This window comes from Rutilus rutilus (assembly GCF_951802725.1).
Source record: "Rutilus rutilus genome assembly, chromosome: 17".
NCBI lineage: Eukaryota > Metazoa > Chordata > Actinopteri > Cypriniformes > Leuciscidae > Rutilus > Rutilus rutilus.
The window spans coordinates 33,524,278-33,536,566 of NC_140230.1; the positions used below are offsets into that span (position 1 = coordinate 33,524,278).

At 36.6% G+C, this 12,289-nt stretch overlaps 1 protein-coding gene across 2 annotated transcripts in view; it reads right to left on the reverse strand.

Annotated features, from left to right (window-relative positions):
* plekhg4b (pleckstrin homology domain containing, family G (with RhoGef domain) member 4B) overlaps nucleotides 1-10,222 on the reverse strand; it is a 69,103-nt gene extending 58,881 nt beyond the window's left edge. For both annotated transcript variants that reach the window (XM_084384980.1, XM_084384979.1), the window contains exon 1: nucleotides 10,043-10,222. The gene's annotated coding sequence lies outside the window, so the exon portion shown is untranslated. The remainder of the gene's footprint in view (nucleotides 1-10,042) is intronic.
* Between the last annotated feature and the right edge of the window lie 2,067 nt (nucleotides 10,223-12,289).

A 12,289-nucleotide genomic window follows, 5' to 3' on the forward strand; every position in this document is an offset into this window, starting at 1 on the left:
TTTGGGGTCAGTAAGACTTTGCTAATGAAATGAATACTTTTATTCAGCGAGGCTGCATTAAATTAATCAAACGTGACAGCAAAGACATTTAGTGCCAGATTTACTAACAGCTATAGCTCCAGCGCAAACCCTCTTTAGGTGTTAAAAAACTACTGTCAGGATTTCCTAAAGAGACGCAGTGAAAAATGAGCGCTGAAAGGCATGGACAGGGTTATTCTTGCGGCTGAACTTATTGCATTTGCATTTGTATGAGTTTCCCTTTCAGATGCAAAATGTATGGGAGGAGAGTATTTAAATGAATCATGCGAAGTGATTTACTAAGGTTTGTACTCGTCAATTTACTGGTATTTGCACCATTATTTAACGCCCCAAAACAGCACATCTTAAACCAGACTGTAATTTGCGCTGCTCTAGATTGTGTTGGTCATAATGGAAATGATCCGGCTGTGTCTGTGTTCTTTAATGTGTGTGTCGTCAGTAGATCAAGCGCTGAACTTTACACTCCCAACGCCGCTTTCATGGGATTGCGCTCTCACGCTACTTTGCCCTGTTTGGTAAATCTGGCCCTTATAATGTTACAAAAGATTTCTATTTCAAAATAAAAGCTGTTCTTTTGAACTTTCTATTCATCAAAGAATCCAGAAACAAAATGCATCCCGGTTTCCACAGTAAGCAGAACAACATTGATTGGGGAGCAGAAGTTTCAAAAACGTTAAAAAAAAAAATCCTACCAACCCCAAACTTTTGAACAGTAGTCTGAGAAGTGGAACACACACACACACACACACACAGCACTGAGCCCAGATGAGACCAGATGTCAGGCTCTTTTGTCACATGGATTACAGGAAACACTCAGCAAACACCTGCAGGTGTGCATTCCACACTAGACAAAACTCCTCCTTCATATCAATAAAAACCTGTCTGAGCTTTAGATCAGAGACCACCAGTCAGTGGCGTAATGGACTCATTTAACCAAAAACTGAAAACTTTGTCATTATTTACTCACCCTCATGTCGTTTCAAACCCGTTGAACACATCCATGAATCTTCACTTCATAGTAACAAAAGGACAATCATATCAGACCTCATCACAACACGTGCGCTGTATATTTCAGGTCTGTGTGACAATATCCATGTTAATATTTGCTATTCAATCAAAATCTTCCCCTCTGTCGCAGCTCGCAAATCTCATTCTCTGTTCCACACTCAAACAGAGACCAGAACCAGTTGCAATGATCAAACCGAAAGCAGGAATTCAATGAAGGATGAGTGGATAATGATATCGTTTTCATTTTTAGATGAACTACTCATTTTAAACCTCCGAAAAAAAAATGAAAAAAAATAACATTGCATAACATTGCACAAATGCACATAACATTTTCATGCATTTGGATTACAGAGTTATAACATAAACTAATAAACTTAATATGATGCATATTTGTCAGTCATACATGAAACAGTTAATATGTTAAACTATTAACCTGTTTTAACCAGGTATATATTTATCTTCAATAAATTAAATATCTTTCAATCTCATACTTTTTAACTGAATATTGCTTGTTCCACATTTTAACCAGTTTATACTTTTCAACTGAATAAATTAGTTTTTTTTTTTTTAAATAAACAGATTTATGCTGATTGTAAGCAATTTGAAGAAATGCATTTTGAAAATAGGATTTTTTTTTTTTATAAAACCAAATAGATGCACATATTTAATAACAAACTATGCCATGATTGCAGAAACCCGTTTCATTGTATGCATGACATTAAGTTTATGTTAATGTTAAGTGTTAATGTGTTTATGTGTAATCTGTGTGATTTAAATGGATGGACATTTCATATGACAGTATATATCCAATATATATTAAATACATGAATCTTAAATTTAGGCCTTAATATTTTTTGAGTGCAATACTCTCTTCACCGTGAGATCATTTCCTTAATGAACAGGGGTGAAATACAGAGATAAGTCGAGGGATGTGATTTTGAAAGGCTGCGATTAGGGTGAGAAGGAAGAGAGGCTAATGGCAGCTGTATATCAAACACCTGGATTGTTAGGCTTAGGGTTAGTCGAGTCTTTCATTTACTGAGGAAAGGACAGAAATTACAGGCCAATGCAAGAAGAATTTATGCAGGACAAACTTGCTAAAGGCTTTGAAACATTCACAGCAAGTGAGTCAGAGATGGATGAATGAACAGGTAGATTTCCACACTAGAGCTTCAGTCCCGCGTTCAAATGAGAAAGACTGTAAATATCTCAGATGAGCGTTTTCTTCAGGTCAGAGAAACTGTCAGTGTGGTTTGGAGTAGTTTATGAGAAGCTGTGGACGTGACTCATCTGTTGACCTATATGCATAGTTCAAGCAAAATTACAAAACTGCATTTCATCTCTTATAAAGGACAAATAGAAAAAGAAACTACAATTTAATATTGTCTGATGCAAAACTAATCCTATAGTGTTGTTTGTTCAGATCACACTGCAAAACACGCAAGGTGCGAGAGCAACGGTCAAGCATGTCTGTCTAGAACATATGTACCACAAAATCAATAGAAAAGTAGCGCAGAGGAATGCAAAAACAGCCCTTCAAGTTAGTGATATCACTAATAACGGTAGCATTTTTAAAACAAAATAATGTCTAAATAAAATATCTCAAAATTCCTCAGTTTGTCAATGTTTTTGATTATTTTTAAGCATCATTTTTACTAGTGCTTTGAACATACACGACACCCTAGCTTCAAATTTTGCATCAGAAACTGGCGAAATGTAGTTTCTTTTTTTATTTGTCCTTTATCAGAAATATTTGAGAAATGCGATGGTTCAGATTTGGTTTGATTGTTTTTGAAGCATGACTTTTCTAATGATTTGAGAAACATCACCCTATTAGTTTCTGAGTAATAGTTTATTTTCTATTTGTCCTTTATCAGAAACATATGAGAGAAAGGCGATACTTTTTTTTATATACCCCAGTTTTGATCATTTTTGAAGCATGACTTTTACTAGTGCTTACATTGATTTGAACTAACACAACACCCTAGTTTTGCATCAGAATTAGTCAGAATTACATTGATTTGAACTAACACAACACCCTAGTTTTGCATCAGAATTAGTCAGAATTACATCAGAATTTTATTAGTCCTTTTATCAGAAATATCTGAAAGCTTTTTCTTATATCCCCATGCAAATTTGTTAATGTTTTTGATCATTTTTGAAGCATGACTTTTACTAGTGCACACAGTGCACTGTAAAAAATAATTCTGTAAAAAAATGGTAAACTACTGGCAGCTGTGGTAGCCAGCATCATACCGTAAAAATACGGTATGTTACTGTTTTGAAATTAACAGCCGTTTTGTCAGCTACTACTGTAATTTAACAGCATGTAGCTGTTTAAACATTAACAGTAGCACGCCGTATTTTTACGGTATGATGCTGGCAACCACAGCTGCCAGTAGTTTACCGGTTTTTTACAGAATTATTTTTTACAGTGTATCATTGTGTCAAAAACAGAAATAAAACAATAAATAAAGGTCGGTTTTGCATATTGGTTATTAAACATGCAAAAAAACGGTATTGGTATCGTTATGAAAAATCAATATCCGTCAATCTCTAATCTCATTTCCTTTGCTTGCAAAAATTAGTTGTGTGTGAATAGCTCTTAAGACTGTAACGGTGTAACCTGATTTTGTTTCACATTTAAATATTTAGGGATGCACGATATATCGGCCCCCATGTCAGTAGCGGTCGATATATTAAAATGTTTTATGTTATTGTTACCTGCCCGATAAAAAAATTGGGCCGATATATTAAAGCCGATAAATAATGTATTATTTCCTTCAGCTGAGACACTCTGTTCGCCATAATGGTTTTATTGATTGAAATATGATTGCAATCACAAGTGCAGCGCCAGTCTGTCATATGGGCTCCATAAAATGATCATGGGATATGGCTTTCAATGCTGAGACTTTTGTTTTTCTAATCAGGCTCTCAAAAATTACATAAAAATTTGGAATTAAATTTACTGGCCAATTTATCGGTTATTGTATCAGCCACAATTTTCATATCGGTGCATCCCTAGAAATATTCAACAGCATGAAAGGAGCATGTATATTTCCACTTGTGGACGTTGGGAGATAATTGAAGAGTGTTTCCGGAAACCAGCCCCATGTCGTTTCCAGTAAAGGCTCAGAAATGAGCGAGAGGCATGAGACACGACACGCTCCCTTGAGCTCATCCTATGTCGCAACATAAAGGCAAGAGGAGTAAATGAACACCCGTAGGAAGGGATGGAGATTGAGCACGTGGGCGAGGTACTTCCTGTTTTCATTTGGGTTAATTATACTCCTCTCTCCAGAGGATAGTTCCTATCTGAACAGAAGTTCTTCAAAACTGAGGCACGAGCAGCACTGCTAATGCAGCCAAGCATACACAAAATAACCAGATGCACAAACCTCCCTCTTATAAACGATAATTCACATGCTTTTGAACGGATGGAATGTATACCTCGAATGCAATGGAAAACAACGTCTGCCAAATGCAAAAACGTAAAAGTCAAGATGATTGTAGTGTAAATAACAGTGAGGTCAAACTGTCAAAAGCCAATTAGGCTTTAATGGCTCTACAAAAGATACTGCACTGATTGCATGAAGCATAAATTGTCACACTTTAGGAGATGCCTGTGTGGTTTCAGTCTGAGTTAGGGTTATGCACTAAAGTTTGGAATCATTAAGATTTGTGTAAGTTTTTGAAAGAAGTCTTTCAAGGCTGAAAAATACAGTATAAACAGTAATATTATGAGATATTATTACAATGTAAAATAACTTTTCCACGTAAATATATTTTAAAATGTCATTTATTCCTGTGATCGGAGATGCATTTTCAGCATCATTACTCCAGTCTTCAGTGTCACATGATCCGTCTGAAATCATTCTAAAATGATGATTTGTTGCAACCAAACAAAACTTGACAAACTTCATAATCAAAAATTAGGGGCACAATGTCACATAATGGCTGTTCTTATGTAAACTAGATCATTTGCACAGTTATCTCTGTAATGGCTCTTTCCTGTTTGGTAAAGTGTTTGTTCAAGATGGATCCCTAAGCTGTAGAGTTTGGTCTTTTTGTGCTAAATGCCAAAAATACACTTGATGACGTACAGTATGTCTGAATACTACAACCACCTCTGACTCTGAGGATTTACAGTTTAGAGAACGAGTCAGTTTGAACAGACTTAAGTGTGTCATTTCTTCTTCATTCATGAGCCAGTTTTATAAGCAGAGACTATAAGTATAATTTTTGTTGTTTAAGTCCACGAAATGCTTAACATTGATCTGTTTGTGTGAGCGGCTTTGGGACAGGACTATCCGTTTGTCTAAAACAATGAAGAGTCACTATTTTTGCAAAGAAACCAAGTTTACCTTTAACTATGACAAAAAAATCCTTATGAGGCACAAATCCTTGGCTGTGTCCAAACCCTGAAAAATGCCTACAATGTTTGGTGGATTTAGTCATTATAAGCAGTCATTAAACATTTGCTCGATTAAAGGGATAGTTCACTTTGAAATTAATTTTTGATATGTTTTAGCTTACCTCAAGGGCATCCAAGATGTAGGTGTCTTTGTTTCCGCAGTAGTTTCAATTTTGATATTTTTAGGTCAAACCGTTCTTGTCTGTCAGTCATATAATGCAGGTCTGTGGTCACTGTCTCAAAACACAAGCACAGAGTCCAAATTAAAACAATTCCCCATCGTCCAAATGAAACAATTCCCCATCATAAGTACACATTGATGGCCTAAGACACGAAACGAGCGGTTTGTGTGAGAAAACGAACAGTATTTATATAGTTTTTAGCTCTTGAAAACAGCACACGTCCAAATGGTCTGACGGCGCGGGCGAGTATAGATGTATACATAGATGTCGCCTTGGCTACTGCAGTTCATTGGAACGAAACCGTAGCCAAGGCGACATCTATGTATACATCTATACTCGCCCGCGCCGTCAGACCATTTGGACGTGTGCTGTTTTCAAGAGCTAAAAACTATATAAATACTGTTCGTTTTCTCACACAAACCGCTCGTTTCGTGTCTTAGGCCATCAATGTGTACTTATGATGGGGAATTGTTTCATTTGGACGATGGGGAATTGTTTTAATTTGGACTCTGTGCTTGTGTTTTGAGACAGTGACCACAGACCTGCATTATATGACTGACAGACAAGAACGGTTTGACCTAAAAATATCAAAATTGAAACTACTGCGGAAACAAAGACACCTACATCTTGGATGCCCTTGAGGTAAGCTAAAACATATCAAAAATTAATTTCAAAGTGAACTATCCCTTTAACTCTACAGCTCTAAATATGTTCTTTATCATCAGCTTTGGAAGACTGTCTGAAACTGGTTTCACCTCCATACAAAAACATGCCTGTGAATTCACAAACGGACTGGCAAAGCAAGATTCAAAACCTCTGGTGGTGACCAAGAATATTAAATATAAAAGTTCATGAGGGGCATTTGCTTTCTAAGCTTTTTCACACACAAAAAAAAAGCCAAATCAAAGAGAGATGCAAACACACCGCCACCAAAAACTAACGCTCAAGTGGAAAATTCTCCAAACTACAGACTAAAATTTGTTAGCATGCATATTCCTCCATTCCCAGTCTTCAGCATTGCCCACACTAAAATGTTTTCATTTGAAACTGAATCTTTTTCTCTCCATTTTGGCCTTCTGTTACACTGCGATGGCGTTTTTGTCATGCAAAAACGTAGCTTTTTGAAAACGCAAGTGGACACATTTAAAAAATGCCATTTTCATGTTAGTGTGAACTGTGAAAACTGAGGTATTTGAGAACGATGACGATGTTAAGTCATGTGACGCATATTGAACCAACAGATATGTTTATACTAGTTCATACAATAGTATGTGCCATTCACTTTCAAACTGTTGCTAAAGATATGTTACTTTGTACACTCTTCATATCGGAGTCCTGCAAAGATGACAGAAAATGTCACTCACAATTGCTGTCCTGCAGCAAAACATGCGCACTGAAGACCAAACATGGTGACCTGGATGCATCAGTGAATATAGTTTGCTAAATAAATGATCCTGCCAGAAGAATAGCTTGATAAGTTTATGATGTCTGAATCATCTTAGTGAGCTATTGTGAGGTTTAACGTATGCGAAGTAAGGAGAATTTGGATGTGGATGAGAAACCTTTGAAAATGCTAGTGTGGACAGAAAGCGTTTTGAAACGAAAACGCCGTTTTCAAATGTAACAGGATTAATGTAGACGGAGCCTGAAGCGCATTAGTATTCTTGTTGCACCGGCCAGAAGAAGAGCAAGAGGAGGCGGGTGGAGAAAAGCAGCCTATCGTGTCACCGCCGACATGGGACGCCCGTCCACTTCTAACTGCACATTGCTAAGCAACTGCTTGAGGAAACAGAGAATTTGTACAGTGTTTGGTGAAAAAGATGCAAAGCTGCTCTTGAAACTCTTGAAATCTTATTTCATGCATTGCTTTTTATCATCTGCATGTATGAATTCGTCACTTAGCAAAGTTTCTTGCTGATTTCAGAAGAAGAAAATACATGCAGAACACAATAAATAAGCAAACAAATGAATAAACGAAGCAGCTTCAGCAGAGAGGAAGATTACCAGTGAATACTGAATTTGCAAAGCATTATGCGAGTTAGTGAAATTGTCTGTAATGTGTCACAGACAGCAGATACTGGAAATGAAGGGCGTAACTTAGAAGATCACACACATACAAGATGCAATCTGCATTAACACAGCAGTAAAATGTCCCCACATCACTAAATGATCACTAAAAGGGTTTATAACAGCATTTAAAAAGCTGTGAAAGATGTGAAATGCAACATGAAAAGCACGTTTACAACATCTGCATTTAATGCGCCGTGAGATCTGCAGCCATCAATCACTCACTTAACAAGCACTTATAACACATGGCAGCAATTACCTCTCACTCAACGACACAAACGAACTGAACAAATGATAATTACCATAACTTGCATTGCAGCGTCTTTGGAGTACTTACGGACAAAATAACCAGCAATGAACCAATAAATTGAGTAATCTGCCAGTGTTTGCTCTTTTTTAAGTAACATTGTCATTGCCTGATAACTCGCTCTCTTGGCTGATTAGCAAACATGGTGGTTTCAACATCTGCAGGACCAAAATCAATCAGTACCAACTTTTGAGTTTTAAAAAATGTTTGTCAATAATTGAGTAATAAAGAGTGTAAAATAAGTGCATATGCCATCCTGGTCTCTATCAGCATCGGCTATTGAATGATTATTTGATAATTGTGTCAAAAATGAAACACTGCCGTCTAGATGCAAACGAGAAACAGAACCCAAGCAATGAGCAAACGGGGACAAATGCCACTTTTATGCGCAAAATGTCCTCTCTTGTGTGGTTTTATTCTTCTGACGCTCCTCGAATACACCGGTCAAGATGCAGAGCGAGGGAAAATAGTACCTGATTCAATTAGACTCAAATTAGTGTGGAAAGGGAAAAGTCGCTCTTGTTTTGTTTGGAGGTCCCGTTCCAAAATTAGTGAACCATTTTCCCTGTGGATTCAACTCAAGAGGCTTGGAGCTTAATCAAGTGGAAATTGGGGATAGACAGTGGGGGTAGAAGGACAGAATGAGGCAATTGTTCAACTCGCTCTTTGATGTCAATGCAATGAACCCAACAAAAATATACCAAGCTGTCGCACACAAGTTGAGAAAAATTTCAACATAAATGAATCACGTGCACGATTAGGATAATTATAGGACAATAATACGCACAAACAAATCCAAAACATCACGCCTCGGTCGCCGTCCAGCAGAGCGTCAGCACTGTAAATGGATTCTCTTCTCTTCAGACAGGCCATTATGAAGCAGATGTATGCATTGTTATATCTAATCTGTCCTTTTTCTACATAATTCTCCCTTCAGCATCTCAGAAAGCACGCAGACAAACTCCCAGCGCCTCTATTGTGTTGCGGAGCTTTTCTCATGCATGAGTCAGGGCTGCAGATAATCACATTTTCCTAAGAAAGGCTTAGTCGTGCAAAGTAGCGCAAGTGTCTCTGTGAGAGTAAAGGGATGCATTAACGGGAGCTGCAGTGTAACATCTTCAGCAAGAGCGCTCTGGGAACAAGTGTAGTCGATACGGCCCATGCAGATGCAGATGTCTGGAGAGCAGGAGGTCAATGCAACACTGATATACAGAACATATTTTAAAATGTCATTTATTCCTGCGATCAAAGCTGAATATTCATCAGCATCGTTACTCCAGTCTTCAGTGTCACATGATCCTTCATGACGATTTATTATCAGTGTTGGAAACTGTTGCGCTGCTTAATATTTTATATAACCTGTGATACTTTTTTCAGGATTCTTTGATGAATGAAAATGAAAATCTTTTTTTTTTTGAAATATCAAATCAGCATATTAGAATGATTTCTGAAATGGATCATGTGACACTGAAGACTGGAGTAATGATGCTGAAAATGGAGAAATAAATTAAAAATAATAATGCCTTCAAACTTTTGACAGGTACTGTTTGTATATATAGAGATATATACACACAGTATATATATGAAATGAACATTATTTTACACAATATTTACCCAATATTCACAAAATAACATTTGAAAACATCTTTGGCATCTCAAAACAGCCAAATATAATCCGATTAATCAGCCACATATCACTCAAATACATAAAAACCAAGCTCTATCCCAACATGCATGTGTATGTAATGTCACCACAAAGTTTCCCTACTAAAATAATACTTTAAACCAGTATAAGATCATTTTGATGGTCCTAAGGTCTCAGCAAACCATCTTAGGCTTTTTTTTATTATAATTTTTTAGCAGGGTTTCCTTTAAGCATGATAAAATAATGATTACTTTATATTAAACATGGTATTTGAGATCAAAATGTTCCAATGCTCTTTTTTCCCCCCATCATGGGCACTTATTGCACAGTCAGCATGTTGAGTTCGAGATTATCCTGTGGCAGAATCAGAGCTCTCTTACCTTGTCTATGTGACTGAGATGCAGAGCAGCGATGCGTCGCGTCAGTCCCGCGCGTCTCCGTCGCGCTGCGCGTTCGAGCGCTGATGAAGGAATGTGGGTGACCGTGTGAAAGTGGCAACGCTTAACTGGCATTATTTTCTAACTTCCACCCACTCCGAATGGAAACAGCCAGTTGTCAATGGCAGAGGAGGTTCTCTCGCGCAGCACAAAGTAGGAACATTTGCATTTCTCCGACCCTCCCCTCGCTTTTCACGGATGGCATTGTGTGGCGCGGTTGGGGTCCTTATTTGGCCCCCGATTAAATCCTCACTGGCCCGCGCTCAAAAAAACGACTTATAGTTATAGTTATAGTCTGACACATCGCGTTAAGACCCAGTATTTACTATATTCTCTTCTGAAATGTGCTGAATGCAACGACACGAGTTTACAAAAAGCTTTACAAAAAAGTTTTGGAGCAACAAGTGTCATCGTAAAAAGGAAAAGACACGTGACTCCCCACTTTGCGGTTCCTCAGACTGACAGAACCCTCTGATGAACATGTCCTTGTCAGAGATCCTCGGATATCTTGTTGTATATTGGCATAACTTGATCATATTTACATCTCAAGTCTTTCCTTTATGATGTGGTTAATGATGGCCGTCTTTAAAGTTCTTGAAGAAACTTAAGGGTTCTTCAGAGAAAAAAAAGGTTTCTAGAAAATTCCTTCCGTCTGACGACATGGAATTTCACACGTTTTAGTATTCAACATTTTGTTTTTTTTAAATCTGTAAGTATAATTTTTTTTGCAATTTTTGCTTTTTATGATGAGGTATTAGCTAAATGTTTTAGCAAAATGTTTAAATAGTTTTAGATAAAATAGAAGTATAGCATGTCAGCAAATCAGTTTCATAATGGTTTGTGCTATAGGCCTTTGGTTTGTGTCTCTCTAAATCATTCCATCCCACTTCATAAAAAATTACACAAATCTGCATAACAAAAATATTCAAAAGAAAAGATGGTTAAAAAAATATCCAAATGAAGTCAACGTCGTCATGTATTAATAAAAACATGAACATTATTTATAATAATATTTATATTTCTATATAGGCTATATAGCCTATATTCTTTCATATATATATATTAAATAAAAGCTTGATGCAGATTACTTTAGGTCAAGGGGTGTGAGTGTGACAGATGAATTTCTAAAACAATGTTTTTATAACAAGGTCATTCAACTGCATGCATAGAAGAAATAGCTAAATGTTCTTTAAAATAGTTTGTCATGTTTGCAGGACATTTGACATGTCAACTACCCAGCATATACAACTTTGTTTAAAAATATAATTATATAAAAATGTTATATAAAATTATAAATTATAAAAATAAATTACAAATATAATACAATATAATCTATAATATTAAAATAATCATAAATCCCAATCCAAAAGGCCCCAATATAGAGCTATCATTTCCCGATCTCGCCGCAAGTTGGCGCTGGAGCCCGCAGAATGCACAGCATTCAAATCCAGTTAGAATGGGTTGAAGTAACTGTTATGTAAAAAAAAAAAAAAAAAAAATTAGTCGTGTAAACTATTATTCATTAATTCTCAGGGTTAGTGATAGGAACAAACGTACGGTCGACACTTGGTAACTCGACCCGTTTGATTACCACAGAATGAATGAATGACCAAATCATCAAATCATGTGTGTTGTTGATGAGAGCGGTGTGCTATTACTTTACACAAAGTGATCAGACGTACTATTTTCAACTAATTGTGTAGAAAAAACACACAGACTTACATTGAAGATACTCGAGGAATATCTATAGACCGAACTAGACTTGAGGATGATTTGGCAACGTCCTGGAAACAACCCGCAACTTCAAGTTAACGAGTGGGTCATGGAATAACTTAATGTTAACCCACTCACTAACTAACTACGTGTATTTTCTCCTTGATTTATACAGTCTATGATTTTCTCATTAAAAAAAAATATTTTGACAGACATCCCTGTGAAAAGCTTTTGCAAATCATGTGTTTCTTCGAACAAGTCACGTGATTTCAGTAAACGAAGCTTTGTTACGTCATAACTGTTTCGAAGGGGTTCGCCGTTATGATCGCGAGTCAGTTTTATACATGATTTGTAGACATTTTAATGACACATTTGTTCAATAATAAGGAAATGTTGTAGTTAATAGTCCCTTATTGACCCATTTAACCAATAAAAGAAAACAAAAACCTTAAATTTAATAAAATAGGCTAACACTTA